This window comes from Rhynchophorus ferrugineus, unplaced genomic scaffold (genome assembly GCF_030347505.1).
Source record: "Rhynchophorus ferrugineus isolate W39M unplaced genomic scaffold, kcgeb_rfMv2 rfM8, whole genome shotgun sequence".
NCBI lineage: Eukaryota > Metazoa > Arthropoda > Insecta > Coleoptera > Curculionidae > Rhynchophorus > Rhynchophorus ferrugineus.
Window position 1 is genome coordinate 34,831,641 of NW_027472587.1, and position 27,371 is coordinate 34,859,011.

At 32.3% G+C, this 27,371-nt stretch overlaps 1 long non-coding RNA gene across 1 annotated transcript in view; it reads left to right on the forward strand.

Moving 5' to 3' along the window:
• The window catches only part of LOC143201161 (uncharacterized), a 63,364-nt gene extending 39,238 nt beyond the window's left edge, over positions 1–24,126 (forward strand). Inside the window, exon 2 of the long non-coding RNA XR_013006894.1 lies at positions 23,840–24,126. This is a non-coding gene — a long non-coding RNA (uncharacterized LOC143201161). The remainder of the gene's footprint in view (positions 1–23,839) is intronic.
• The last annotated feature ends 3,245 nt before the right edge of the window (positions 24,127–27,371 follow it).

The window sequence follows — 27,371 nt, forward strand, 5'->3', positions numbered from 1 at the left end:
TTTAACAGTCCTATGTAGCTTCAATATAACAGATCAATTGAAAAGTCTCCGGCCTGACACATAGATGGCGCTACTAGAATTAAATTCAAATATTTTTTAGTTAGCCCTAACCCTCAAAAGATGCGTGTATAAATTTGACAGCTGTCGAATTATTAGTTTGTGAATTATAGCATTTTCAGTGAAGCAACTTTTGTTATTGTGAAAAAATTGATAAAAAGGAATTTCACATGTTGTTAAAATATTGCTTTTTGAAGAGAAAAACTACAGTTGAAGCAAAAATTTGGCTTCATGTCGAGTTTCCGGACACTACCCCAGGAAAACCAACCATCAAAGATTGGTATGCTAAGTTTAGACGAGTGCCTAGAGTAAGAGCGGTCGTTGAAAATGCATTGTAAGAAAAGAAATAGTGCGCTGTAATATTTTTAGAGGTTTCACTACAAAATGAGCTAATTATTACCGCGGAATTACTGTCGACTACTGGAAGCATACCTTCTCTAAAGAAAGTCTCGCATGAAGGATAATTCTCAACACTTAAACCTATATCGGCTGGAGTCCACAGAATAGTGTCTTTGGACACCTCCGCTATCTGCTCTATATTGATATCCCAATAAAATACACCCCTTGGCATATTTGCCTACAACTCAGTTATCATGTCAAAAGATGTATCTCTGTCTAAGATTGTAGTATAAATGGTCTAGAGATAGTTAAATCGCTCCAAAGCCTTGCTTGTGAATTAATGCAAGTACAACAGAACATCAGCAGTAAACTAATTTGTAAATTAAGATTGTACTAAGCTTATCTAATGTAAGATGTAATTAATTTAAAAAAAATGCCATCATTCTCTAAATAATTTCTAGGGGAAAGACCAAGGAGACAAAAAAGTTCGAAAGCTAAGTTATGTTGGAGATATTCCCATAGAAGAAACATCATTTCGAATCGTTTCACACAGAAAAATTGATACTAAGGGGAATTACACCAAAATCAAATAAACACATATTTTTGTAATTAAATATATTGTGTAGTATTTCCTAGAAAGTTTACATATTTTTCGTAACATTTCCTAGAAGTTTAAAATGTTTTCAATAGAATTTCTTAAAATTTTGGGATATAGTGGTTCCAGTAGAATTCATTATTTTTCAAGGTTTTGAACTATACCAGCAAAAACGTAAAGAGTTAAATAATACAAAGTAGGCTAGTATGTGGAAGACATTTGTTTAACAAAGACCCACTTCTTATTTGTGATTTGAATCGTGAGTCCTTCGTTAAACAAATTATTCTGTCTGGAACAAATGTGTACAAGTATAATCCTTTTAAAGCCATTTTAATGGTAATGGAATGGATTTCAAACTGATGTAACATAATATGGGTTCTTGCCAAACACTCGAAGTAGTTCAACACCAGTGACCAAATTTATTCAAATTCGCCACAATAACTGATGTAACCTAACAAAGCTGGGGGCGAATTTTAATTTGTTATTGAATGAGGTGATAGCTTTCATACAAAAAATATGTTACAACACATTTTACTAATATTTTATACTAGGAAATACTTGTGGAGCATTCTCAATAATATATTGCATTTAGAAGATAACAATTCAGTGCCGTTTGTTTTAGTGGATTGGGATGGTTAATAAGATTGCAAAGGGCACAGAAAAGATTAAAAATAAATGGTCTTAAACATAACATATAGTCCATTTAATAAAGCGGTGAACTCACGTCATCTAAATTAGTATATTACAACCAGAATGTTTAGAGTCAAACAAGAATAAGCTTACTCTACAATAAAATAATCTAAAGCAGGTGTACCACAAGGAAGTGTACTGGGACCAATGCTTTATCTACTCTACATTTGTGATATACTATAAATAGAAAATATTACGATGGCTACATTTGCTGATGATACTGCGATTATAGCTGTCGGAGACAATAGTGAAGAAGCCTCACGAAAATTACAGACAAGTTACAATATAAATAATTGGACAGAAGCTTGGAAAATAAGAATTAGTGAAAGTAAAGCTGTACATATGCAGTTCACCTATAAACAGGCCGTACAAGCACCAATAACGTTAAATAATACTATCATTCCATATACCAACAATGCTAAATATCTAGGAATGAATCTCGATGCAAAACTTCGCTGGAAGGAACATATAAAGAAGAAAAGAAAAACTGGAATTGAAATATAGGAAAATGTATTGGCTAATTGGAAGAAAACCACAATTATTAGTACATAATAAATTGTATAATGTAAGCAAATACTGAAACCTATATGGACATACGGAGTTCAATTATGGGGATGTTCTGCAAAGAGTAACATAAACAAAATACAAATTTTTCAGAACAAAGTCCTGAGAAGTATTGTGGGCGCACCCAAATACTAAAGGACTGACTACCTACATCGAGACCTTCAGATACCCACAGTCAGTCAGGAAATCAAGATAATTACAAGGGGGTATGAGGAAAGACTCCAGATTGGGACCTCCTCCACTTTGGGATACCATCAGAGCAGGACATAGACATGAAATAATCAAACCATCTGATCTTATATAGTGTTGTGTAGTGAGGTGCATATAATAAAAAATACAGCAGTGACATATATAAACATTATTTCACCAGAGGCTGAGATAGGGCCGATTGGTCCTCCTAGTTATATACCTGGATATAAGTTATCATAAAGACAAATTGTAGGTTACTCGGAAACGACTAGTAACAATGTAGTAATTAAATAATAAAAATTAACGGAATTTCTGTGAGAAAAATTTATGGAAGGTTGTGAAGTCGCGATAGTTAGAGAGAGAGAGAGAGAGAGCGAGTCGGCTTATTTCGCACGATGGTATCCGATAACGAAAGCCGGAGAAGGCAGGCGGATGGGCCAGGCGGTCGCCTCGACGTGTGTTTATCGAAGGCCAACACATGCCGCCGCCATACCGGCACATAATTAATTCCCGGAACGCATTTCCTCGGGGCCGTCGGGCGGGCTGGCAGGCAGGCAGGCGGCGGGTCTCGCAGGAACGAACCGGTCTCGCCATAATGTGTGACCATAAACTAGTCTCGCTGTTTGCTTAAGATGGCGGCGGTTCTTGTTATCTTGTGCAACGATAAGGCCAGGTATGCGCGCCGTGTACGGTGTACTTAATAAATTACAGCATCTCTCCCATCTCTGATGTTTACCGTTCGTTCAACACCCTTGTTTAATGGCAACGGGCAATGGAGTAATATTCTACAGGTATTTCACACGACGACTCGTTACCGAACGGGGTTTTAATTAAAGGGACCGGCGGAGGGGGCGGGAATCGATAGCGGATGCGGAGATGAATTTATCACGCGAAACATACATTATCCGTATATGAATACGTGAAAAGACTCTTTTAGAACATTTTTTGTTTATGTCCGTACTATAGCCTATTCAAAGTTTTCTTAGTAATGCGTCATGGATATTCGTGACGTCGTAACATTGCAATGTTGCAGCATCAACTCCGAGTTTTAGTTCAGTTAGGTTTTGACATACAAGAAAATTCTAATCTGAATAAAATAATTGAACAAAAATGTTATGAAATATTATTTATTTTAACATTATAGTACATCTAGTAAATATATTATCGGAAGACTTGAAACTACAAATCAGAAAACACACATTGAACTATTCTCTACAACACCCATGAGGCAGAGTTTTTAGGCTCATTTTTTTATGTTGTGGTATTGCCCTGCAGGCCTAATCCACCTAATTAACAATTGCATATCTGAGAAACGTATTTTACTCTCACTCGAGAGCATGTTTACTTTTTTATGTTTAGTTCTTGTTTCCTTCGATGGTGTGTTTTCTTGTCAAATCATCTTGATATCACTGTATATTTTATTGCTTCTATTACTACTTGTGTACACAATTCTTGATAAAATTAATCACTGAATTCTGACTAATTCATTTATCGTATCTACAAAACAGTTAATATTCATTATCTCCTCATATGTTCTAACCTAATGTTCATGTTTAATTTTCAACAATTACAATCTATCTGTGCACACAAATCTTTCACGCCCTACAATACCATTTTCTACAGTTATAACCAGTTAATTATGTGCATACATTTAGTTGTTTCCACTCTCATCACTCGGTCTCAGCAATTTCCAGCATTGCACAGCATTATCACATATCCTGAAAGTTTTCTTCAGTCACTTTTACTTTCCGACTCACTGTCCAGTACAATCATTAAACTGTTAATTTTTAAACTGTCTAAAATATGTTCACGATTCCACCATTTATCAATTACTTCTTCTGTATGTCTTATCGAGTTCATTTAAACCGAAGGTGTTATGGTTGACAATGCTTCCTTCTACATATCCAAACAGTTTTTGATGGAATATCCTTCTCGATCAGCAATATATTGATATATGCAATTCATTATTAATAAATATAATGACCAAAAAACCTAATCGAATGCTATTGTAACTTTTTTACCTTTTTCCATCAATTTTTGTCAAGACATTTTGTTACTGTCTTGCCAAGAGTATCAGAATGAACCATTTTGAAAAATTCAAGTTTCATCGAGATATACAAATTCAAATAGTTTTTGTTCCATGGTCTTTATGCCTTTAAAAATTGAATTCTTATTAAGGCAATGTCTGGAAGTTCCATTAAACCTCTCCGAGGGTTATCTTTACACCATTTAAACCCTATGCCCTGTAAGAATATATGAAAAGATGTCTTACAACCCTCAAAAAGTTGCTTGTCTCTAACTCTTTGTGTATAATCTCCAGACATATAATTTTCTCTAAAATAATTTTATTAAATTATGTTTATATCGATAATATAGTTTGTGTATGTACTATTCTTGTACATTTCGTATATTTGGTCTCCAATAGAGCCAATATCAAGATGGTTAAGATTCGCCACCCACTTTGTATATAGACGGGCTTCCTGGGTGAATCTATCGTATTATTCTTCACCTTGTAAGCGATGTTATTCACAATACTAATTATAATTAGCTGTAGTTTTCAGATATACTATAATGTTAAATTAAATTATATTTGATAACATTTTTATTCAATTATTTTATTTAGATTAAAATTTTCTTGTATGTCAAAGCCAAACTGAACTAAAACTCAGAGTTGATGCAGCAATATTGTAATGTTTCGACGTTACAAATATCCACCACGCATTACTAAAAAAATTGAATGGACTATAGGTATCGATTATCACTCAGGAAATCAAAACAATCACAAGAACTCCATTTTCATGTTAATATCGTAAATATTGCAACTCTTGGGTAATATCAGAATAGGCCACGATTTGTATCCAAGATCTTGTATAGTTTAGTGAGGTACACTTAATAGAAAAACAGTACTGTAAATAGCCGGCTTGGTGGCGCAGTGGTAAAGGCGATGGGACGGTCCTCCCACTGTTGCGATAGCTGCGGGTTCGAATCCAGCTGGGGCATGGTCGTAAATTTATGTTTGTGATTGTTTAAAATTTGTGAATGTTCTAGGCAAGAGTGTAAAATGTGACAAGAAAGATGATTCCAGTCGCACCAGTTACCAGGCTGGGTAAGACCGGATGTCTTCTGGGATGAATTCTAGAGTTGGACACTCGCCAGTCGGTAGGCTTAATGCTGAGGACCGTGGTTCGTGGCTCACTTTTAACTTTAGGCCCAGTCCAGATAAACCCGTAGTTGGTAAAAAGAGACTTTAAAATATATTTTAAAAAAAGTACTGCAATTACGTAAACATTATTAGACCTACAACTCTTGCGAATATATAGCAGAGTTTAAACTATTGTAGAGACGAAATGTAGGTTACTCGGTAGCAATTAGTCACAATGTAGTAAAGAATAAAAAATGGCCACCACTTTTAGATAATAGAAAGCAAAACTGACCATTGGGATATTACTACAACAGCGTTGCTATAACTTCCTAAAATAGTTCGATGGGTTACTTGATGTAGAGAAATGTCAAAACAATCAAATTTAACACTTGTTTACATTTTTATTTCGCCTTTTCGCCAATAGATATCACTGATTATAAAACGTGTAAGCGCCTAATAGATTAACATTATCGAATATAATATACAAAAAATTAATACAAACACTGTAATGATAGAAAATATAAAAAACTGAAAAACATTATACGTCAAACGATGTATAGTATAATAAAATTCAAACTAAGTGATATATTAAATTATGTAAACTCAAGTCTCGACATATGTTGAAGTTTATTCAACACATTTTCCTTCTAATTACGCATAATATTTATTGGTTTTCTACACATTTGAAGACTAAAGCAAGCATACAAAGTATTTTATTTATTTAGCAAAACCTTAAGAGCGTTGCATCCAATGCCATGTTTATTTTATTCGTTTAATGGAAGTTTTATTGCAAAAATATACCTGAAACTGTGTAGTATTACGTTAATAAAAAATCACATAATATTATGGTAGTTAACTGCTCTTATGGGATCTCACACCTGATTTTTTAATATAAAATACATTACGTATTAAATATAAACTAAGCGCTAGAAATTTTTATTTAAATCTTCTAATAAATTAAGAAGTTATCTTTCGTCTATTATATTGGTTATTTATATTGGTATATCAGCTCCGAAAATGTTGGTACAGTTTATATGAATATGCTGAGAGACTTCGTCAGAACTTGTTGAACATTGAATATCATGATGCTATGATGCTAATTACCGGTTTTGGTTTCAACGATTTAGAAGTGATAGTTTTGAGGGTAATGAAAATGACAACAGTCTGGAAGACTAAGAAGGTTCGAAGCTAATAAATTGCAAGACTTGTTGGACGGAAATCCGGCTAACATTTTCAAGGGTCTGTTAAACAGTTGACTGAATTGACTGTTTCCAGATGTTTATATAGACATACGTTTTTACTAGAAATGTTATTTCGAACCGTGAATATGTTGATTTCATCACTTTCCTAGCAATTGTCAACAATTGTCTGTAGCGTAAAGTGAATTTACAGTCATGAAGATATACGAGCATATTATTAATCGTCTAAAATCACATAAGTTGCTAACAGAATCGCAGAGCGTTGTCTAACACTATTGTCTATGTTTAAACAAATAGGGATAATTAACAACATTGTAAGAGTAATCAATAAATCAAGAAATGTATAGAATAAATACCGCTGCCGTCATTGCAGACATGGAATCAACCTTCAAAACTTAAACAGGACTAGGACCAGGTGGTTTAGCAAGGACAAGTTTAAGCCTAACCCTGTTTATAATATTAATGGATCAAAAACTAATAAAAAATTGTCAAATGGGCTGATTCCACAAGATTGCATCTTAGGACCTCCCCTATATCTGCTCTACACTGCTGGCATTCCAACAACAAAAGAAACACTATTTAGAACCTTTGCTGACGACACAGTTATTATGGCAAATGACATATCTCTACCTAGGACAGTAGAAAAAGTAGAAGTGGTAGTCAACAAAATCTACAAATGGACGAAAGATTGGAAAATTCAACTTAGTAGCTCCAAATCTGTCCACGTTAATTCTGCGTTGCGGAGAAATAATAAAAACTTAATTATATCACTCAACGTATGTCCGATTCTTCAAGCAGAATCAGTTAAAGACTTAGACTACACCTTCACAGTAGATTAAATTGGAAACATACGTTAGACAAAAAGCAAAACACATTAGAACCAAAATAAAACAACTATACTGGTTAATCGGAAGATACTCTAAAGTTGATCTAACATTAAAGATGTTAATTTATAAGATAATTATAAAGCCACTTTTCACACACACTTATGGGGTGCATAAATGGGGTTGTACTAAAAATTCAAATCAACTAGTTATCCAACGCTGTCAAAACAGGGTTCTTCGATTGTTTACCAAAGCTTATCGCTACGTAACCAACGAAGAACTGTACGATGACTTGGAAAACAAATGGATTTGCGAAGTTATCCACGATTTCGCCTTGAAACACGAAAGAAGTTTACTAAATCAACTAACGTGGAAGCAATACAACTGCTGGACAGCGCAAACCAAACTATACGTACTTATATAAAGCGTATACCTTTAGTGTAAACTATAGCTATAAGTTATTATAATTTTATAATTGAGGAAAACATATTGATGTATTTTCGCGCACTCTCGTCTTGCTTAAGATCTTATAAATGGACTGATAATAACAACTGATAGGTCCAAAACAGCTACAGAATATTTTAAACAGAGAATAACCCATTATGATGGTATGCGGTAGAATAAAAATAGAACAAGTTAGGGGTGCAACAAAAATGGACAGGATGAGAAGTAGATAAATAGCAAAGAAACAATAGCAAATCGGTATATGAAACAAAATTATAATATTATTTTTGTATTGTTTGTTTTTGAATTATTACAATAGACAATCAGACAGGAGGACATTCAAACCAGAACTGTCTGGATTTATGGAAAGAGGCATTGTCGAAAATAACACCTTCGATTTGGATGAGCTCGATAAGATATATTGAAGAAGAAATTGACAAATGGTAGAATCGTAGGCAAGTCTTTGATATATTGGATATAAACAGCTTATTTATTCACATACTGAGTGTTTCTGAAAGTGACTGTGATTGAATAAAACTCTATGAAAGTTGGTTTATGATACAATGCTCACAATTACCAAGACAGGATGATGAAAGAGGAAACAACTAAAGGTCAGTATATAATTAACATACTTTAATTATTAAATTAAATGTAATTTTATCAAGAAAAATGTATACAGGTAGTAATAGAACAAACTGAGGAGAAATAAAGTAATATCAAAATGATTTTGCAAGGATACATTGAATCGAAGGAAACAGAACTGAGCGTAAAAGGTATGTAATGAAAGTAAAATACATTACTCAGATATACAATTGTTAATTCTGTGAATTAGACCATCGGGGGATACCACTACATCAAATACGCGCCCAGAACTCTACCTATACTTGTGTGGAAAAAAGTTCAATGTAAATATAATAAAATAACTTTAACCTATAGATTATTGTGGCTGTCTAATTTATAGTTTTAGTATTTAGATAGTATAGAATTTTGTTATATGCCAAAGTCCAAATAAATTTACACTCGGAGTTGGTGCGACGTTTTGACAGATCACGTGGGTTTACTGCTGTTTTGAATTGACTATATGTTTAGGTGGGTATTAAGCTAAATTGTGTGTATATAGTAGAATATAAAATACGTGTAGTAGATAGATGGAATAAGGTTTTTGTTTATTTTTATTTAGTTATTTCAACGATTATTATGTACATATTTTATATTAAAACGTTTTTTTTTGTTAAAAATCTGTTCTAAAAGTTGGTTTAATAAAAGAAAATGCATTAATGAGTTAAAATAAACGTTTACAAATTCATATTTTAATGTTTTGTTGTACGAACGTTATAAGAACTTACGGTAAAACGTTATTTGGATGAAAAAAGCAACGGTTTTTCGTTTTCGGCATTTCCCGTTTTTGACGACTTGTCATACCCAAGATATCGTTACATATACATACACACGACGAACAATGAGGAAATAAAAAGGCCGTCCGTACAATACAGGCGGCCATTATTATTGTAATAACAATTGCTAGCGCGCTTACGATCGAACCGTGGTTGTGACAAAGTGTACTAGATTAAAGTGCAAAGCTCCCTTGTCATTGTGGTCCTGTCACGGTGGCCACTCCATCAAAGTAACCGCGCGGCCCCGGCGACACGTACCACGCACCGAAAACGTCATTCATGCTTATTTTCGTTAATCTGAAAACGGCAACGCGAATATTACTGTCCGTACGGTTTCGAGTGGTCGTACGTTTTTGGCGGATTATGACAAACCGGCGAGGGTGATCGATGAGGGAATGTAAAGAGGTAGTTTAAATGGGTATGGTTTTTGATCGATCTGACAAGAGGTTGGGGATTTCCTTAAACTTATAGGATGCTAAACGTTTCTTATACTGTTTAGGTATTTATTTAAATGCAGTTTAAGTATTTTGTCACTATATCAGGTAGGTAAGAAAAGGGCCTAAAGTTTAGGTAAACCCTTGATAGTGGACGTGATATATCATAACACAGGTCGGCAACAAAAATGCTGCTTAGTATGCTTTATTGGTATGTTTAAAATTACAAAGTACTTATTTTACGATAAACGCTTAGGGCTTAACATCTATGTTATTGTTCTTAATGTGTACTGAATTTTACTAATAAATCCACTGAGCTACTGATTTACTTAAACCTACAGAATGCAAAAAATTATTTATACTATTTAGGTATTTATGTATATTTATTTTTATTGTTTTTCAAAGTACTCGCCACGATGATCGATACACTTCTGCATATGCTTTAATAAATTTTCAAAGCATTTATTCCATTCCGAATGAGGTATCTTCAAAACATGATTTCTGAATGCTTTTCAATAGCTTCTTCGGGCGATGAAAATCGATGACCACGCAGTTTATTCTTCACGGATGGGAATAAAATGAAGTCAGTGGGTGCCAAATTAGGGCTGTACGGTGAATGACCCATCGATTCGATGTTTTGAGTGCTCAAATAGTTCCTTGTTTGTGTTCCTTATTTCACCGAAGACTTCTAGCAAACAAATGGTTGTGTGTCAATCAGAATGTACTATTCTACAATTTTCTAGAGGCACTGTTGCAATATGACCGGTTTTCCCGAAGAAACAGGCCACCATTTTTTTTGAAGTGCTTCGCGAGCCAATGACTTTTGTTGGATTTGGTTCATCTTGGAACACCCATACAGTCGACTGCTGCTTATTTTCGGTCTCATACGAATGGATATACCATGATTTGGCACCTGTCATGATTTTATAAACATCTTTCGAAGCACCGCGATTGAATTTCTTAAGCATTTGATCAATCGACACGAGCCTTTTTTGAGCGATTGTCAAATTGTGTGGGATCCAACGCGAACATAACTTTCGCACAGCTAAGTCTTCATGTAAAATCGCATATATGCTGGTGGAACTAATGCTTAGGGATGCCTCAATCTCACAATAGGTACATCTCACAACAGTCGATTTTGGACGACCTTCACAAAACTCGTCGGACTTCGACGACCACGTTTGAATTCACTAAACCAGCGATACACGGTGATTTTTGATGGAGCTTCATCGTCAAAAATCAAATTAAGTTGATTGATGCATTCTTGTTGTGATAATCCAAGTCGAAAATTGTAAAAATCATCGCACGAAAATGTTCACGGTTTTGTTCCATTTTTTGCCGAGGCGAACTTTCAACTAAATATAAAATAAACAAATAGCGTCCGTGCGACAAAATATTTTGAGTACGTATATCGTCAAAAATGTCAAACTTTACGATAGAACCGTCAGATGGAATCACATGATAACAGTGTTGCCATTTCCCGAAATATAATAGTAATAACTCTTTACTAAACTAGATCAACTAGTTTTACTCTCTTTCAACTTCTGACTAAGCCATAAATGTGCTGATGGAGCCTCTGTTCGTGTCTTCAGACATAGTCCTTGATAACGTTTTCGATAGTTACTACTTTCAGGTCCTTATGCAGTTTGTCGTTACGTATGTACCATAAAGCATCAATAATAGCTGTCAGTATATTGTTTGGCAATATTTGTATGATATTTCTATTGCTTTGGCTGGTACCAGAGGTGAACACCACAAGTACACACAGGGTTCAAGATTTGTTGGTATATCAAAAGCTTGATTTCTTCATATTGTACATATTGCTTCCATCTGAATTTAACATCAAGATATTTGGCTGTATTTCCATACTTGTTGATTTATATATACTTGCATTTATTCTTTTGCTTTCTTTTTATGCCACTCTTACATTTTGTTCATTTCGTATTCATTTTGATGCGTTATTTTTCTGTCCAGCGCAATGTATTTCTGCAATAGCTGTTTGTAACTTTTCGAATGGTTCGGTGTTGTTATCTAAAATAACTACAGTTACCATAGTTCTGTGTAAATTAAAATAGGAAGATCATGGTTGACGAGTCTACCGCGATTTTAAAATTTAGTGAATGTTACTCGGGCAACCAAATTCGCTTCCTTTTTGCGTCTATGTGATAGCAGAGAATGATCAACTCACTGAACCGAAAAGACAAAAAGATCCGAAAGATCGTCTCAATGAACGGAATATACGAAGAATTTAAAAATTCAGTCGGATAGTTTGTGACTTATTTTACACGAAAAATTTTACACTTTTTCATAGGTAGTTTGTAGCTCTAATTAATTAATAATTCGAAGAATATTTTCTGATACTATTTATTTGTTGTTAAGTTCGTAGGAAAGTTGATTGTTTACTATTGAGCGATGAGAGGGAAATAAAGAAAATTCTGGTTCTACTTCTGAGAAAATCTTCAATCTGAAAAGTATTTGTTCATTGCCATAATATCCAAATATTATTAAAAGAAGCTTTTCAAGAAAATGATAAATCAATTCGTCATTTTTAACACAATATCACATTAGATTAAAAGCAGTGCAAAGTGGACTAAAGCTCAAATAACTGTATTGGTTAGTCGAATGATACTTCTAACTTGTTCTAAGATCAAAGAGATTGGTTTGTTAGTGAAATATAAAGCCTGTTAGGACGTATGGGATTGCATACATAGGTTTGCACAGAAATATTAATTTGACTAGTAATACAACGCTGCCAAAACAAAGTTCATTATTAATTATCAATGTTTATCGCTATATAATCAACGAAGAACTGCATGATGACTTTGGAACTAAATGGATTTACGAAGTTATTCAAGATTTCGTTTTAATACATGATATAAGCTTACTAAATCGTAGCAACCTGAAAGAAACACAGGCTAAGGCGAAGGCAATCAGAAGATTGAAACGAACAGAACCACATCAACTTATATAGTGTGCAAGTGTTACTTTTAAATTTAGTTTCATCACTCATCTTGCTTGTGTTTGATGCAGATACGAACAGAACAATGGTAATAAAATAATTTGTAAATTAATATAATACTAAGAATTTTTAATGTAAGATATAATAATTAAAAAATGTAACAAATATTATATACAAATTTCGTTCTTCTGAAAATTTTTACATAACTTTTAACTACGTTATCTGTCACACCTAAGTAATATTCTTAAAAAGACATCCTAAGGTTTCTCTTGACAAGTTAATATAAATATATTTATATAATTTTTTATTGGCTGTTATTTTGTTCAGTTGAAGGTGTACGAAGTATCAAGAATCTAGAGTGCCGTAGGGATTTTTATCAAGCGAGATACGTTTGTTATCAGGTATGAACGCGATAAGAGTCTTATGGCGATAGGAAGGTAACGCGCCTTGGTAATCTATGGTATTTGTATAGGACAATTTCATATATGTTGTTCGTATGGGAATTAAGTTGGCAAGGAACACATTTTTAATCAGATTTGACGAATTTATGATTTCGTAAATAAATAAATCAGCAGGATTGCTCAATAATTTCTCTCCCAAGGTCGACGCCTAAGTTGAAATGTGTTCAAATAAAAAATGTAACTTAATTTATTGATATCGAAAAAGTCAATGTATTCGAATGTTTATATATTACGTTTTGTTAAACGATATGTTAGCTTTTTTATTATTATAATATATATATATATATATATATATATATATATATTATAATATGGTATATCTTGTCTGGTAATATGGATATTTTTGCTCTGTTACCACTTATGTTGACTTACCGATCTTGATCTTAATTTTATGAGATTTTGTACAGAAAATTTTATTAACATTATATATTAGGTGTACATATAAATTTTTTATGTTTTATATAACAAAAAAGCAGGTGTCTAACATATGCGTGAAAATAATGTGAAAATATTGCTCCACATATTCCAACTGACACTAATCACTAGACAAATGTTAAACCAAAGGAAGAAAAACTGCAGTACTTCCATTATAATAGCCAATGCACGTCATAAATAGTGTCGAATATACTGAAAAGTGTACTTTGTAAAAATGAAAAATTCGTTTTAAACTCGGAGCCGATTTTTCTTTCTCATTTTACCCTAGTTGAAAAGAGACATAATGCTGTCGTGTAAAAGGATACACTGTAAAAAGCATTGTTTGCAAATTGCATCCTTTTGGCTAAACACCACCAGACAGACAGAGAAAGAAAATGACAGAGGGTGGAATTATTAACAACTATTTGATATGTTAGAAATTGACGATTAGCAATGGACTTGAACAGTGGTACTGACAGTAAAAGTGACTAAATAAAACTTTTTTGACGAGCGACTATACCCGAATGCTGATAATTACAAACATAGAGTGATAAGAGCAGAAACAACTAAAGATGAGTGTATAATTAATATAGAATAACTGTAGAAAATCATAAAGTATAGTCTATTACAAACAGTAGTGACACGGGAGACCTGTGAAAACGTCGCAATGTTGCCGCAGCAACTCTGAGTTTTAGTATATTTTGGCTTTGACATATAACCAAATTTTAATATAAATAAAATAATGAAACAAAAAAGTTATTTATTATAATTTATTTTAACATTATAGTACATCTAATGCATATATTATAGAAGAACTTTAAACTACAATTATACATACACAATAATTTATAGGTTAGAACTGCTTTTTATATATATATATATATATATATATATATATATATATATATATATATATATATATATATATATATATATATATATATATATTGAACTTTTTTCCACACTAGTATAGGTAGCATTCTAGGCGCGTTTTTTTATGTAGTGGTATCCGCCGGAGGCCTAACCCACCTAATTAACAATTGTATATCTGAGTAATGTATTTTATTTTCATTAAAGAGCATATTTATGTTTTACGCTTAGTTCTTGTTTCTGATGGTTTCTCCAAGTTCTTTAAAAGCTAATTTTCAAAGTACTGCAAAAACCAGTTATGGCTCATTTCTGCATGGTAGTCACCCTTGGACTTAGAGGAAAACACTAATTCTGCATCAGGAATAAAAGCATTCCTATTTCCAGCGTGAAAAACTATATGTCTGCAATGAATTATTAATAAATGTTATGACTAACAAAACCAACGTTTACGTTTACCTTTTTCCTTGAACTTTTGTTGTCTTTACACTATATTTCTATGTCTCATTTAAATATATAAATTAATATAATAATTCTTCCTTGATTTTGTTATGTTTTTAAAAATGGTATTCTTTTAAAAGCAATCTCTGGAAGTTCCACTAATACTCTTCTTTGGGGTTATCTTTACGCCACTTAAATCCTATACTACCTAACAGTGTGTGAAGCAATGCTCTACATCCCTCAAATAGCTGTACATGTTTTGGCTTTTCATGGAAACTTTTTCCAACAATTTCCTCTGAAGTAATTGTATTAAATTATGTTTCGAAAAAACTACTTACTGTTTTTACATTTCGTATATTGGATCTCTTATACAGCTAACAATGAGTTTGCTAGCTTGAGCTTGATTCGTCACCGCATAAACACGATTTCTTATTGGTGAATTTCAGGTTATATTGTTTGACTTTGGACCTTGTCCGTACTAATATTCAGTGCAGATGCAACGCGCAAAAATATTTTCAATAAAAATCATGGCGATTTGAAATTTATTAAAACAAAACATTAAAACATCGTTTGTCGGTTTATAACCCTTAATTATAATATTTTGAAGAATATTGCAGACGTTTGATAAACGAACAATTTTTGCAGGCTCTTTCGGTTATATGATCGAACTCCTCTAACAGCATTGTATCTTTTTTAATAGAATAAAATGAGAAGGGGAATATTGTCTGACTGCAAAACGAATTTACAACTTTAGACAGACACACACATGTTTTGAATTGGTTATAGATTGTGAAATATTTATATTATAGAGAGGGAGATATTTAATACTAATAGTGCAAATATGTTAAATATTTTAGGGAGATTATAGTGATTAAATTTAAATTTACAAAGGAAAGTGTACATCCAGTAATAGAAGAAACTAATGAGAAATCTAAGATATCAAAATATTTAACAAGGTAATACATGAACGAAGGACACAAGAAATAAAGGTAAAAAGGTAAATATGCTCTCTAATTAAAATAGAAACTACATTATTGGATATATAATTGTTAATTAGGCATCAAGGCTATACCACTACATAAAAAGCCTACCTAGAACTCTACCTCATTGATAGTGTGGAGAAAGTCACACTTAAAATAAACCAAAACTTAAATTTGATGTGGCAACGTTGCATTACAAATTTTGGTGACCTACACTCGCTGTTTTATTGGACGGAATATATACACAATAAAGACTTGCCTTAGGACCTAGTAATCGATAAAGTCAGATAAAAATGAAAACAGGAAGGTATGAAAACTCTGTTTCTTTTCATCATCATTTTCATCTTGAGTTTCTTCATCTACCAGACGGACAAGAAAACATTTTATTCGCAGACTGAAAGGGACCAAATCCTAGAAACTTTTTTAATAACTTACAAGTAAAACTGGTATAAAGCCAGTACTTGAGTATAAAGTGAGATAATGATACATGATCTATAGTAAGGCAGAATTAATTTAAAAATGTTGTAAGAAATTAAAAGAAATTGATCTAGGAGACCAGTTTTAACAAAAAATTGAATTTAAAAAAATATATAAAAAGGAACTAAACGAATATTAAGGATTAAGCTCCATTTGTTCGCCGGCTATCTAAATGCAACTGGTGAGGAAAAATGAGACTGGCGCCGAGGGGCTGTTGATTGAGCAAAGTTTATATTATGAATTTTACTGCCTTTTCGTAACTGGTAGCGAGGATTTTAAATTTTTTTTGTATACATTGCTTAATATACTGTTGACTTTTAGTTTTGCGCCAATATAACCGCCATTAAATATACAACGCGATTCAACAATAAAGTCATAATCTCGAACGGATTTAAATTCGCAACTTGGTCGGTACATTATTAATTTTTATTGGTAACGCAAACCGCGTGGCCGATTGCATTTGATTAGTCGGGAAATTATGCGCCGATTTCCTGAATAATGAATCGAGCCGATATAGTATTTTAATTAATGTTTTAATTTTGAATATACATACGTTTTGGTTCTCGTATCGAGTGATGAAGTTTTTCGATAGCTGGTTCATAATTTGTGGATTTAATTACGATCTTTTAAATTGTTTAACTGAAAAAACATATTAAATATGTACTTATACTATACAAATATTGTATTTATGATGTTAATGCTCATATCGATCTTTCATTACAGAGATTAAAATGTATGAATTAATGTTGAGGTATTTGTTAACTACTTGAATGTATTGGTGATGCTTTTTTATATCAATTCTCAATAAGAGTTTAATGGATTAACAATTACAGTGTACAAGAACAAATTAAAATAGAGAGAGACTTTTGGAATCAGAGATACAAAGAGATACAATGTTATCCGGTTGTCAAACGTCTCCAAGATTCTTCAAAATATTAGTTACAGTAACTATAGGTTATAAACCGGCATACATTGTTTTATGCTTCGCTTGTTTCGATAAATTTCAAACCACTGCTTGTTATTAATCTTATTGAAAACTAGCGACTTGCCCCGGCTTCGCACGGGTGCAATTCTGATACTAAATTAAATACACTACAGAAAAAATATGAACGTTGTATATAAAAACATAGCGGCCCGCTCCGACTTTGCACGGGCATAAAATATATATGCCTATGTCACTCAATGAAAACATGATTAAAATCGATCCAGTATTTTTGGTTCATTCATTACTGCCCTTGGCTTGCTCGCATTAAATTTGGAGTAAAACAATTCCTCTTCCCCTATACTTACTATGAAGATTTCCTGCTATCTTTGGAATATCTAAATTCATACAATTTTTATTACATTACACATTTTTAAACGCAAATTTTAAATTTGTAATATCTCCGAAAATATTTGTTTAATTTACATGCTGTAAGGAACCATATTGATCTATATTAATTGCACACTGTATTTAAGGTACTTAATTCGATAAGGATTAATGCCGTATTGCTTAAAATAGCTTCGAAAATAAGCCATTTTCTCACGTAAAAAGTAAACAATAAAAATGGTTAATGTGGGTTATCCCTAAAAGATAAACATATACCATCGCGGACTTTTTTGTAGACCTTTTTATGGTGTACAATACTGTAGTGCATTAATTTGATCTAACTCGTAGGGTTAGGCAGCGTTTTTGCTAATTGCTAAATAAGCCTAAAAAATAGGTTAATTTACGACATCACATTAGAAACCTCTAAAATTAGCAATGTTGCCTTAGTATATTATGCATGTATTATACATATAAACCTTCCTCTTGAATCACTCTATCTATTGAAAAAAACCGCATCAAAATCCGTTGCGTAGTTTTAAAGATTTCAGCGCACATAAGGATATAGGGACAGAAAAGGGGACTTTGTTTTATACTATGTAATGATAACATTTCTGTTTCATTAATTACAATTGTATTAAATACTTTATGAAAATAAAATACTATTTTTATAACAAGAGTTGTTATAGCGAATATTATCACTTAACAGAAATATCATATTAAATTCAGTTCGAAGTTTTGCACACATATATACGAGAAACAATGTTTGCTTTGTAATTATTACGTCTGGAAAGTCAAAAGTGAAATTTAGCAACATTGGGTCAATATTTTCCCTTTAAGATGGTTTTTAAATATGAATAAATACTCAACAACTTATTTAAATCAAAAGGAAAATAAACTAACTTAAATTTTAATTAGTAAAACACCTGGTTGTTATTCTTTAGATGCATTTAATACTAGCTATTTGATATAAAGAAATTAATACCTAAGGTAATGTCACTATGATCAAAAAAAAGCGAGACGTAAAGTTTTCTCAGTACGACAATGTTCTTTCACACATGCAACGCTGGTGCATTAGAACTGGCACCTATAGTTTATCCAAATTTATTTAGTACATACGTGATCTAAATTTGTGACGTCAAAACATAGCAATGTTGCCGCATCAACTCTGAGTTTTAGTTCAGTTTGGCTTTGATATATAACAAAATTCTAATGTATTAAATATAATTTATATTAACATTAGAGTATATCTAAAAATTACAGTTAATTATACAGCCCCAATAGTTTATAGGTTAAAGTTACAACCTCTTATTACTATTGCTTTCAAGAATTTTGAATGGATAACTAATGAGAAATCTGAGATATCAAAATATTTAACAAGGTAATACATGAACGAAGGACACAAGAAATAAACGTAAAAAGCTAAATATGCTCTCTAATTAAACTAGAAACTACATTATTGGATATATAATTGTTAATTAGGCGTCAAGGTCTACCTAGAACTCTACCTCATTGACGGTGTGGAGTAAGTCACATTTAAAATAAACGAAAACTTAAATTTGATGCGGCAACGTTGCATTATAAATTTTGATGACGTACATTCGTTCTTTTATTGGACGCAATATATACACAATAAAGGCTTGCCTTAGGACCTAGTAATCGATAAAGTCAGATAAAATGAAAACAGGAAGGCATGACAACTTCTATTCTGTCTAATTGTGACTAAATGTCTAATTTATTTTAACATTATAGTATATCTAAAAATTACAGTTAATTATACAGCCACAATAGTTTATAGGTTAGAGGTACCTCTTATCACCATTGCTTTCAAGAATTTTGCATACGTCTGACAAACGGACGACTTTGACATGGTCATTCGTTTACGCGTTCGAACTTATCAGACAGCATTGTGTCTCTTTTTAACTAAAATAAAATGAGAAGGAAAGTATTGTCTGATTCTAAAACGAATTTACAAATTGCGGCAGGCGATAAATTAAACGTATTGATGACGTATGTACAAAAAAACTTTGAATAGGCTATATATATTTTTGTAAATATCCTATTCACCCGATTTAGCTCGGTCCAGTTACTCTTTAAAATAAAGAAAGCGTCAGCATTGTATGTCAAAACTTTTACAACAGTGAATATATTTAACTTCAATATGTTTTTTTTATTGCATACATTTTTATATGTTTAGGTGCCGTGTGACTGAAACAGCTATATCTACTTAAATAATGTAAATTTTGAAAAATTCTTGGGTTCAGTTTTAAAAATATGAAAACAATAGATTTGAACTCCTTCAATTCATGTATTTTAGCTAGTGGTAACAATTTTATCAAAATATGTTAGACTATTATATGCGTTAAAATTAAATAATGCATAATTGTCGGTTACAATAACAACATCGTCAACATTCATCACCAGACATAGGTGACGTAACAATTTATAAGCTCGCTGACCTTATTCGTTCACCTTATCAGAACCTATGATATGGCACGTCTGTCGCGTCATTTGACTGCACCATATTATCGGTTTTATTCGATTGAACATTTCTCTATTTTTCTAGCCTAGATATTTGAAAAAATTGATTTTTTATATATTTAAAACTTAACATGTTAGCTGCCGATCTGGGATCAAATACTTACCCTAGAAGCCGACTATATTTTTTCTGATTGCGACAATAAATAATTCCTAGTAACGTTTTTTAACGTGTGTCCAGTCTAGATTTTACTATATATATAACAGTAACCAGGATATCCAGGATATGCACTGCATATATAAATAATGCCTTTTCTTTTTTTTTTTTGTAAGTAACAATTTTTACATTGCTTTCTCAATACCTTTCCTGCTTTCTTCTCTTCTCGTATTTTCAAAACATGTTGTAACTGCTCGGGAAGTAGGTTTGGACGGAGCTTTTAGCAACCTCTTTATGACAGATAATCGAAAGTCGAAAATTAGAATACGATTGCTTGAATGTTTAATGTATAATGTAATTAGGGCATGTTTCATATCTATTTCTCCACGTTTAGGACGAGAGGGCCCTGACATATCGATATTTTTCCCGCCATATGCAATTTTATAATACGTATGAATCAAAAAGGAAAAATCGAAACAAGCACGTAAATGACTCACCCATAGTCTTCAGATAATGCTGATACAACTATACGGGCACACTGCCATTGACCAACTAAATATAAGTCTTAGCAAGCGTTGTTGGCAGCGAGCGTGTCAACTTTTCTAATTTTTTATTTTACTCAGCTGATTTACTTTTCTATATATTCTTCTATCGTATTAAAGTAAAACCATTACAAAATTTAGAATATTAATACTTTTAAAAAGTGTAAAAGAGGTTATTTATTATATCAATCTAGTAAATTAATACTTACTAGTACTGCTAGTTCTAACACTTGGTTTTGAAATTACAAAATGTTTAATATATAGTGAGTTTTACTTATAAATATTGAACTAGATTAAATGGTTTTACTCTCTCTAATCTTCTGACTAAGTCATCATTGTCTAGGAGCTGGAGAACCTCAATATTGATGTGTTGATGGAGCCTCTGTTCACGTCTTTTGACATAGTCCTTGATCATATTATCGACAGTTTCTACCTATAGGTTCTTAAATGGATTATCGTTACGAATATGTCATGGATCATCAACAGCTTTTTACAATCCCAATGTTGAAAGCCATAAGTACACACTGGTGTCAGGATTAGTTGGTCAAGCAAAAGTTTATTTTTGTTGGTGAAATCATTATGCACTGATTTTGATTTTGATCAATTTGGGTGCGTCATTTTTTTGTCCAGCGTTGTAGTTCAGAATATGTAGCAACAACATTTTCATTGCATGTAAGTAAGTCCTGAGCGTACAGCAGATAAAAGATTGACCCCAGTACACTTCTCTGTAACACTGCTTGTGTTTCCTTTAAGTTAGAATACGCATTTTCTTGTTTGATTGTGAGTATCTGTCTCTCATATATGATTATAAAATTGAATGTTGGTTAGGGAGAAAAATATTAATCTTATGCTTTAATTCCTCATAGCACACTTTACCGAAAGGTTGAGCAACATTTAAAATATTGCAGAACAAGCTTTATTTTGTTCTACTAATTTTTCCATAACATTGGTGATTCTGTCAACACGCTCAATATTTTGTTTTGTATCTTTTTCGGTTACAGTTTCATATAATATGAAAATTGTCGGTAATAATAATATTGGCCCGTGTAACTCTGTTACCCCAGATGGCTTTCCTGGTTTAGGAATTATAACTATTTTAATCAACTTCCACAGTTTTGGTATGTATTATAGTCTAAATGGGACATTTATTGGTTAATGATTTTTATTAGTTTTTCTCCTTGGAAGTATTTTTCATATTTTTCCGATAATAATGCCAAAACCAGGAGCCATTTTGTACTAATACCATTTTTAACTTGAAGAATACGATCTCGAAAAAAAGAATTAAAGTTTCATTTTAGATACTCTGTTTTAGATAAAACATCACTTAAACATCAATATCTATACGAAAATAACTAAAATGTTGAAAAATCTTCTTAAGGACATTTTCTTAATATTATTAATAGTATAAATAATTAAAATTAAAATAATCTATGAATAATTTAACAAGATCGATCATTACTACATAAACAGTCTTCAAAACTTCAGCTGACGAGAATATTGTAATTATTCCGCTCTTAAAAGCATCCAAATCGGAATGAAATAATTAACAGCACTTTTAATAAGTAAAGCATGTATGACAAAAGCTTTTAAGGTGACTGCGAAAGATCCGAAGAAAGCTGCCCGCCTTCTCAAGACACCATTTTCAATTTTGCCTCTCGTATTTACATAAGAATTTTTTCCAAAAATCAACTCTAACCGAAAGTGTTTACTTATCCACTTCATGGACTAATTTTAATAAGTTTATTTGCGCTAGAAACTTGGTTCGGAGTTTTAATTAATTAATCTTGAGGATTTTTACGTGTTCCTGGGGGATACATTAGCATTTTAATTACTTATCGGACGCAGTACTAACAATGATAGGTCCATTATATTAATGAATCTCGTTATTTTTTTCCAAAAAAGTTTTTTCGGTTTGTTCCTATGTTATTAATATGTTATAATATAATATATATTAATAATATAATATTGTAATATTGTTATATTATATGTAACTAATTTGGCTATAGAATTTAATAAAATATTTAAATAAAGATCAACCGACGTTTAAAAATAAATAAGGAACTCACTAAAAAGTAAAAAATAATCAAATTTAGATTTTTAACGCAAAAAAAACCTTTTAAAATAAAATATCTATATAATAATAATCGTTGCAATAAATAAATAAAAATAAACAAAAACCTTGCTTAACTTATATACTACACGTAACACATTTTATATTCTATTATATAACAGGTCAATTGAAAAGTCCCCGGCCTACCATAGTAAAACACATTTTTTGGCAAAATTAGATTTTTTAACCTAATTCACTTTAAGGGTGACACACTGATTATAGGGAATCTCCAACTTTTCGATACCATTTTGTAGTACGATTTGTCCTTTGCTTCAAAATAGGTCTCAGTTTCGGCGATCACCTCTTCATTCGACGAAAATTTCTTCCCAGCGAGCATTGTTTTGAGATCCGCGAACAGGAAATAGTCGCTGAGGGCAGATCTGGAGGATACGGTGGATGAGGAAGCCATTGGAATCTCAATTCATGGATTTTTGCCATCGTTTTCACTGACGTGTGACACGGTGCATTGTCGTGGTGAAGCAGCACTTTATTTTTCTTCAAATGCGTCCGTTTCTTGGTGATTTCGTCATTCAAACGCTCCAATAACGCTATGTAATAGTCGATGCTGATGGTCTTTCCTTCAACGTAGTCAATAAGAATTATTCCAGGAGAGAAATGATGGAGCCATGTTTCATCCGTTGTCACATATCGACGCAAAACTCGGGTTTATTACACTTGATTATCTTCAAACACTGTTCCGAATCATCAACTCGTCATAGTTTTAGGTCAAAAGTAAGCCCGCGCGGCACCCATTTTGCAACATTCATCAAGTTCAGCTATTACGTGATATTCTTCATCAAGGGTAGATGGATCTATTTATTATATTACGCCCTAAGCTGGCCGGAGAGGTTAGGCGTGATGCTCTTGAACTATATTATGACCTTGGCGATATTCTTTATTGGCGTCTACATCGAGAACTATAAGAGCAAACTGGGAAAGGAGAAGAAATGTCTGAACGACGCAAACAAACAACTGATATACGAGAAGGTTCAAAAATCAAGTGACGGAGAGAAGGAAGAAGAACAGTCTAACGGTTTAACGAAATAAACAAAAAAAACAAAAAGGAAGACTGCTTTTATTTAAATTTTCCCTTCTCATGAACCCTTTCCAGAAAATTCTCGAGTTTGTTTGTATCATATACTTGAATTGCGGGATTAATACATCAATATATTACGAATCACTTTGGAACCCTGGTATTTTATACAGATTCGATACAAGATACAGCGCCCTCTATAACTTTTCTTCCTCTTTTCTACACTGGCTCTTGTATCGACACAGGTCACATATTTAACACAATATGTATTTCCAAATTAAAATAAAACTAACCTACTTAAGTTACAGTTAAGGCACAAAATACGGGGGAATTAGAAGTGTATCTCCCACATATAACCTGTGAAATTTAGCATTAATTTGCCGCTACAGAGCTTTCTCATACCCAAGTATTCGTGAATGATAAGATATTCACGTTCAGTTGATATCTTTAGAGTGTCTGCTATTTCATTCAATTTAAATTTACCGTCATTCAAAATTATTTTGTAAATTTTTTAAATGTATTCGTAGCTAACAACTTTTTTCGGGTGCCCACTGCGTTCATAGTCTTCGGTGCTCATATCACCACGGCTAAACTTAAAATCCTTGATGGTTGATTTTCTTGGGGCAGTGTCCGGAAATTCGGCATCAAGCAAGCCAAGTTTTTGCTACAACTGTATTTTTCCCTTCAAAAAGCAATATTTTATAAACACGGCAAATTCCGTTTTATCCATTTTTTTCACAATAACAAAAGTAGCTTCACTCAAAATGCTATAATTCACAAACTAGTGATCCGACAGCTGTCAAATTTTTACACGCGTCTTTTGAGGGTGACGGCTATCCAAAAAATATATGGATTTAATTCTAGTAGCGCCATCTATGTGTCAGGTCGGCGACTTTTCAATTGACCTGTTATATATAAAATACAAAGCGTAAAAACTTGTTTTCTAATTTTAAATTGCCCTGCCGGCACTTTGCGGTAGAGCGCTGCCAAATTTACGTCACGTACACGTTGGTAGTCAATTTATGTACAATAGAAACGGCGAATAATCTACCGTATTAGAACAGAAGCGGGCAGTGGCTCTGCCAGGTCCAATGAAAATAGAGACGATTACTTGATTTGAGCGTAATTCGTTTCATTAGAATTTACTTATTTGTAAGGCACACTACACAGAAATGGTAGGCCATAAAATTATTCCTCCGTATATGTTTTAACTGTGCGAAACTTGAAACTTCTCGGTGTTTTGTTAAGCCAAATAATATATGTATTTTTTAGAAAAATCTCAAGTTTATCGCAACTGATGTTTTATTTCATGTAATTCATTAAATCTTGTTAAGATGACATCGTCGGAAATAATGAAAACGCTCGTGTGAAAGAGCCGCGTCACTTGTCAGCTTTAGAAACGGAAAATTGATATCATGATCGAGCGTAATTTACTAAAACCGTTCCTATTCAATAACTTATCGGGATATAATGAGTCGCCCGGTCCGCACTAAATTTTTATTGAGGGGTTGCGGTCACGGGTCTAACACGCGTCCCTTTGAGGACCCACGTCGACTGGTTTCACCCGCTATCCAAATAACATGTCAATCAGATCGCTTCGTCTCGGTCGTGGTGAGTAAGGGAAACTTTTATTTAATTAAATTATGTATAGGTATATGTAACACGTATGCGCATCATAGTTTTGATGAAGAAATAACTTATTGAAAATGTGGAATAACGTTAGCCATCGTGTAATAGTCATTTCTCTCTTAAAAAAGTTGTTTTCTTGGGAATAGTTTATAAAACGTTACGAATTATTGTCCTAGAAATTGTTTAGTAAAAATATATTTGATTTTCATAGCCCTTAGGTGTTAGACATTGTTAGTTTCTATTTTTAACCGACTTCGAATAAGGAGGAGGTTCGATGTTCGGCTGTATATATTTTTCTTGATTTATGCTCGCCGATTTCTCCGTCAATTATGGACCGACTTTCAAAATTATTTTTTATTCGAAGGAGTGTACTTCCAAGATGGCCCCATTGGAACCAAGTCAGGATCTGGTGGGGGAAGGGGAGGAAATCGAAGCAAACGCTCAAATTTCAAAGGTACGAAAAAAGTTTTCACATATTTTTTATCTAATATAGTCAGATGTTTGAATATAATGTTATTGGTAAGCCGTGTGGAGGAAAATCCGAAGTTATTCAGTGCAGAAGCTATACAGTTCGTTTTTCTGAACGCTAACTATAACATATAAGACCTCGTAGAAAAGTTGTTTGTAATAGTTTCTATGTTATTAATAATTAATTGTTAAATCGTTTAGTTTTGTTCTAGTTTAGTTAGAACATTTATGAAATTACCTAGGCCAGGTAGCGGACCCCGGGGCCTGAAGTGCTCCTTATTTCCAATCATTGTTTCTTTAACCCTGTTTTTCTTCATACGAGCTGCACCTCTATTTGGCCTAGCCATTGTAATATTGAATAAAATAAATGAATAAACCGACTTCAAAAAATAAATAAGGAAACTAACTAAAAACTAAAAAAATAATCAAGCTTAGATTTTTAACACAAAAAAAGCATTTTAAAATATAACTTGCATGTAATAGAGGTTGTAATAACTAAATAAAAATATATAAAAACCTTATTTAACCTATCCACTACACGTAATTTATATTCTACTATATACAAACAATTTTGCTTAATACCTGCCTAAACCTATTAACTATTTATATTATATATATATATATATATATATATATATATATATATATATATATATTGTGACATTTACAGAAAATTAAATTACCAATAAAACAAATATAAATTAAGGTTGGTTCTATTTTTTAGAGTTAGTAATTGGCGTTTTTGTTTGTTAATTGTTTCGTATTTTATAGTATCTTTTAAAACGAATATCTTTAGTAAAAAAATACGTATATATATTATGGCATAACATTATATTGATTATTATTATTATTATTATTAAGATTGAATGACATAGAAATTAAATAAACTTTATATAAACATTATAATTAAACAATTTTAGATATAATTAGAGGGATATTTATATTGTTCTGAGTTAAAATTCAGTTATTTTTTTATTAATTAAATCTTACATTACTAAGGATATATCAGTACAATTTTAATTTACAAATGAATTTATTACTACAGTTGTACTTGCATTAATGGACTAGCAAGGCGACTAGAGGATCAATACATTGAGATGTATTTCCCAAATTAAAATAAAACTAAACCATTTAAGATAAAGTGAAGAATACACTTATATACTAAACAAATTTGTGGC